This window comes from Crocodylus porosus, unplaced genomic scaffold (genome assembly GCF_001723895.1).
Source record: "Crocodylus porosus isolate Cpor-Errol unplaced genomic scaffold, CroPor_comp1, whole genome shotgun sequence".
NCBI classification, from domain to species: domain Eukaryota; kingdom Metazoa; phylum Chordata; order Crocodylia; family Crocodylidae; genus Crocodylus; species Crocodylus porosus.
This window is the reverse complement of record NW_017728886.1, coordinates 25,586,272-25,592,055: the sequence shown is the minus strand read 5'-3', so window position 1 is coordinate 25,592,055 and position 5,784 is coordinate 25,586,272. Positions and strand designations below refer to the sequence as shown.

The 5,784-nt window shown below is 40.9% G+C and overlaps 1 protein-coding gene across 1 annotated transcript in view; it reads left to right on the top strand.

Moving 5' to 3' along the window:
- ZEB1 (zinc finger E-box binding homeobox 1) overlaps nt 1-5,784 on the top strand; it is a 57,768-nt gene that overhangs the window by 22,119 nt on the left and 29,865 nt on the right. Inside the window, exon 3 of the mRNA XM_019531138.1 lies at nt 1,187-1,348. The gene's annotated coding sequence lies outside the window, so the exon portion shown is untranslated. The remainder of the gene's footprint in view (nt 1-1,186; nt 1,349-5,784) is intronic.

Sequence of the window (5,784 nt, the reverse complement as noted above, 5' to 3'; positions counted from 1 at the left end):
GGCACACAGAGTAGGTGCTTGAACCACCTCTGATGGCAGGCTATTCCAGACCTTGGGAACTTGGACTAGCCTGCCAATTTTATTATCTAATATTTTATTAGACCAACTAGATTTTTGCAAAAAAATTCTTTAATTGCAAGCTTTCGGGCACAAACACCCTTCATCAGGTATCAGAGAAAATATTGTAAAAGTTCTTTTGGGTAGAAATGAAAGTTCATATTTCATAGGAGAGTTGAAGGTATGATAAAATTTCCTCTTTGGAAAAGTTCATTTTATATGCAGATAAGGCTCAGAGAAAAGTTGGAATAGTCTGTTTACCTCAAAGTTGTTTGGTAGTAAGCAGGATGTATTCATATTTCCTTCTGGTTATGGTGTTTCATGTTTCTCAGAGGAGTAAATAGACGGAACGCTCTTCTGGACAGGCATTTCTTATCTGGTAAGGTGTCTCTGAGCTCTGTTGTAAGGCTCTGTGATGATACAAATTACCTTGAACAAAGGTAGGAGCAGTATCTCAGGTTTCAGGTGGTCAAAGTTGCTTCCTCCTTGTAAAATTATGAAGATTTAATTTCAAAATCTTCATAATTTTAAATTTTGAAACTCCCCCTCCCCCAGATACCTGGATAGGCATCTGCTGGGTGTCGTCTGACCCCAGCACTCTTTCCTGCCTAGGCAGGGGGTCAGACTCAATGATCTGTTGAGGTCCCTTCCGACCCTAGCATCTATGAATCTATGAATACCTCCATGCAGCTGGGCTGGGTCCAAGCCACATACCCTCCCCCTGTGCAGCTGCATCGGGGCCAGGCTGCCTGCTCACCCATCCCACTCTACACAGCTGGACCAGGGCCTGTCACTCCCACTCCTAATGCTAGATCAGTCCCACCAGCTGGATCCAGCCTGTGGACAGACCACACATCACACATCTAGCTCACAGGGCAAAAAGGTTGAGCACCCCTCGTTTAAATGGACACACTTTAATTTGTTTGTAAAATAGGTATAAAAACCTTCTTATTCACAGGGCTTAACCTAAGTTTTAATTCATTAATATTTGGGAAGTGCTTTGAAATCTGTGAATAGAACAGATCTCAAATAATTTGGGTAATATAGTAAGTTATTTGTCATATATTTTTTAATTTAAAATATTTTCATGCAGTGTTTTGTAATGGACTCTCACCATTTTGTACTTTAGTAAAAGAAGATGAATGTGATTCTGATGCAGAAAATGAGCAAAACCATGACCCAAATGTTGAAGAATTCCTTCAACAGGAAGATACAGCTGTTATTTACCCTGAAGCACCTGAAGAGGACCAGAGACAAGGCACGCCAGAAGCTAGTGGTCAGGATGAAAATGGTAATTATTTTACTGATCTGGGTTTTTAATAAATGAGTTAGATGGAAGTTCTCTTGTACTTTAGACAAATGAGGAAGCATGTATGTATTGAAGATTGTGTATCTGTTGAAATGAATGGAGGCTCAAACTACTGATCATTTTGAGATGAGGATATAACAATGCAAAAATGATTATTTGTTCTTGAGTAACTGTCCACAAACACATTATCACTAGCAGGTATTAAAAACACACTATCACTATCACCCAGATATTTTTTTGCCTTAATAGTATAGAGTATGCTAGCACCTTTCCTTGTCATGCTCTGTTGTAGAAGGGAAAAGAGATGTGCAGGGTTTTAGCTCCTCATTTCCTTTCAGTTCCCTGGATAGAGATAGAGCAATTCCCTTGAGTTCCAACCAGCCTTCAGGCCTCAGAAAACACTGCAAAGATTTTTGGGGTTTGCAGGGTGAAGAGAGGTTCTGCTAAGAATATTTAAGAGCCTGTTTTCCCTTCAGGGGCAGCCTGCAATTCTTGGGCTTTGGCTTGTTGCCTGTCGGCATCTCCCACCCCTCCCTTCCCCACTTAAAACAATGGCATGAAGTAATACCACTCTGTGGCTACAACTCCAGAACTTGGCTGGCCCTTGTTGTTTCCATGTACCTGAGTTGAACTCATTCAGAGTCCTTTTGGTAAAGGTAGGGTTGCATCTTATTTTTCCTCAGAAGTCTGACTCAGACCTGTTTCATCACTAAAGTCATATCCATGCCTATCTTGTGATGGCCAGATTCCAGTATTAGATGATTACACAAAGTGCCTGTTTCTTACGTTGAGAGCTGTGTTCCTGATTGCTATTCACTCTGTTAGTCATTTAAGTCAAGAACAAGGAAGGACAGAGAGAATAACTTTCAGGGAGCACATTCAAGATACCTTCAAGTTCAAAAAAAGGTGAAGCTCTTTATTAATGTCCTAGGGCATTTATACACATACTCCGAGAGGTGGGGAGGGGGTGCTTTAATTAAAGCGGCTCTTGGCAGGGGCACTTTAACTAAAGCTCGTCAAATGAGGTTTAGTTAAAGCGCCCCCACCGCCATTTTTCAGTCCAAGGACACTGATGCACCTGATGCTGGAGTCTGCTGGAACACGGTAATTGCCACACTGCAGCAGACTTGATTTCTAACGCACTGTAATTTCAATTTGTCAGAGCAGCCTTGATGCACATATATAGGCGACTCTACTACTCAGAGCAGTACTGAAGCCTTGCACAGTCTTTTCCACGTCATCCAGATTATGATAGGCAACTCTTCCACAATGTTCTGTATCAGCAGACAGGAAAGCGCAAGATTTCTCAACCTATATAGAGGGGCAGTCAGTTTATGACTAGACCACCTAACATACCTGTTGGCAGTACACTTACCCAGTCTCCAAGACACAGCAACACATGCCCGGACAGAGTTTTCTCCTTATGTCATGAGTGGATCATCAAGGACTAAGTGCTCAGGGTCATATTTGCAGAAGGGGGTGCCTCTGATCCTAGACATCTTTCAAAAAAAGTCAATGGGAAATGCCCATCCTTTTGCTCTAGGGGAGGTCTCAGCCCAGGTTCCTTCTCAGACACATTTATGATGGAGTAGTTGAGGAGCCTCCTATATGCATTTCTCTCCTACACCTCAAATTCCACAAGTTCGGAAAAAGAAAAGTCAAGGACCTCATTTATATCTTTATTGCGAGCACAACATAAACTCAAGGACATTTCAAAGCACCTGCCTAACTGAAGAATCTAACTTTAGGTTTCTATTTTTGAAAATGTTGTCCTGTATAGCTATATAAAAGTTCACAATTAATTTTTTGCAAATGTAATTACAAGCTCAAATAAAGGGGGTTGTTATTACCTGACAATTTTGTTTTGAAGTGATAAAGTTATATTACTATGAGTAAAGCCCTTTTGTTAATCAGAGTATTATTTTAGTTCCTGCTGTTGCAAGCATGTGTGCGCGTACTTATATTTAAGCATAAACAGCCCCATTGAAGTCAATGAGATGATTAATGTGAGTAAAGCCCTAATTAAGTATTTACAGGATCAGAGCCTTATTTTTTAATATTTTGACCTCTGTCTAGCAGTTTTGTAAGATTCATATGAGTCACTGGCCAATAATGGCATTGAAATGCAATTGAAATCATCATAAATTTAAATCTAAAGTTGTGACTGCAGCAACTTTCAAATTAATCCTACAAAGGCTCTACCTGAGTTAATTCAGTGCTTTTTAGTAAAATTATTTTAATCACTGTTTGAATCTGTTATTTACATTTTCCACCCCAGTCAGATGGTAATGAGGTATTCTGGGAATCTTAATAGGGAACATGGATATTCTGTGTTAATATACAGTGTGTGTACACACTTGCAAGTGGCCACACACATACACATAAACAAGTCTAGAATATACTACTGTACACACGCAGAGTATGTTTGTGTGTGTGCCTGTACAGATATTAAAAAAAATTGAGGGGAAAAAGCACAGCAAGATAATGACACTAGTCAGTGTTACTAAACTAAAAGCCCTGTGAGCCATCTGAAAAGGATGTACTCAGACTTGGGTATCAAGTAGCACGTTGCATGATTAGGGCCCTCTCTATATATTACAGGTATTGTGCAGTTAACTGGTTAACTGTCCAATTACCTTAAGACTAGCTACCTGTGCAAAGTAGCTGTCACACAATAAAAACTCCAACCAGTTATAAAGTTAGACATTGAAAATGTATAGTAACTTTATAGCTGGTTGCTGTCAAGTTTTAATTTGCACATATAACCAGGTCTCCCCTGTGGCTGAGAACCCCATCAGCTCTCAGGACTCAGTCACAGAGGTGCACCAAGCCCAGCATGAAACCCCCGGGTCTGGGAGATCACAGCAGCTACAGTCCCCAAGGCTTGGGGGTGTGTGAAACTCCTGACCTCGAGGATCACAGCTGCCATGATCCCCAAGGCTTGGGGATCTGATCCCCCCCAAGACCTGGGGGTTTCACACACTCCCAGGGCTGATCATGGCTGCTGTGGTGCCCCAGGCCTAGGGGTTTCATGCACCCCTGAGCCGGGGAGATCACAGCTGCTGCAGTCCCCAAGCCGGAGGGGTGCACCCCTGTGGCTAACACACCCCTGCACCTCAACAAAGGGAGCTCCTAGCCACAGGAGCCTGTTTCTTTCCGGTGAAAAGGAAGCTCCCCATGCACCAGCAGTAAGGCGCAATGGGATTTAATGTGTGATCCCACAATCACGTCTCCTGCCATGCACATGTGGCATGGCAGGAAGCACACTTGTGTGCATTGTGCATTAGATCCCATCGCACTTCTACCTACAGGTGTAGAGGGGCCCTAATTTTGAGGTTCTCAGAAGTGCTCAGTGTTGGTTTAACTCTTCCATTTCATCACTGACTTAAATGGCAGCAGAATTTGGCCGAAAATGAAAGCTCTTGAAAATTCATCTCTAAATTTTAATATGAATAAGTGCAATGTGTTATGAGGTGCACTAAGTTATATTCACATTGGAATGATGGACCTTCTTTTGCTTAAAGTGAATTATAAAAATGAGAGGATATAATAGATATTATAAAAACAAAGTTACAGTATGTCCACACTTATGCAGCTGTGTTTAGCTTTAGACATCTACTTAAATCTAGCCTGAGCAGAGACTGAAAAAACCCACAGAATAACACAAAATCAGTGGAGATTAACTTATTTCCATGAGCATTACTTACCCTGAAAATGTGAAGAGGAAGGAAGGACTTTTTTGAAAAAGAAAAAATGTAAATAATATAGTGAAAACTGAACTGATTCTCCTCTTTCGCTTGTCCCACTGTCCAAGAACAATAAAGCCATGTTTTAAAGATGAAGGGCAGTAAATTCTAAACAAACAAAAGGAAATGCTACTTTATGGAGCACATATAATCAACATGTGATATTAAGTGTCAGAGGAGGTCATCAAGATAAATAATTTAGAAGTGCTTTCAAAGATAGCAGCTAATCTTACAAGTATTAATATTTGTCGTTATTTAAGTTAAAATAATGATCCATGGGAATTTACACCTTATGCTTCAGAGCATAGGATGATAATCTACGAAGCTCAGGAAGACATTCTGTCCCACTCCCCTATAATAGCTCTTCACAGTTGGATAACTGAATTATGGCAAAAATTGCCTTCCATATTCTCTGAAGCTTGAAGAGCTGGAACAGCCAGAGGCAAGGTTCCTTACTTTATAGACCAATAGTCTGATCCAAGATTGGCAAATCCCGCATTTTATTTATCTGAAAATAAATTGAGAGGTTTTTCATAGATTTCATAGACATTAGGGCTGGAAGGGACCTCAGGAGATCATCCCCAAAGGGCAGGAAGTCAGCTGGGGTCATAGGATCCCAGCAAGATAAGCATCCAATTTACTCTTGAAGGTGTTCAATGTAGGTGCTTGAAC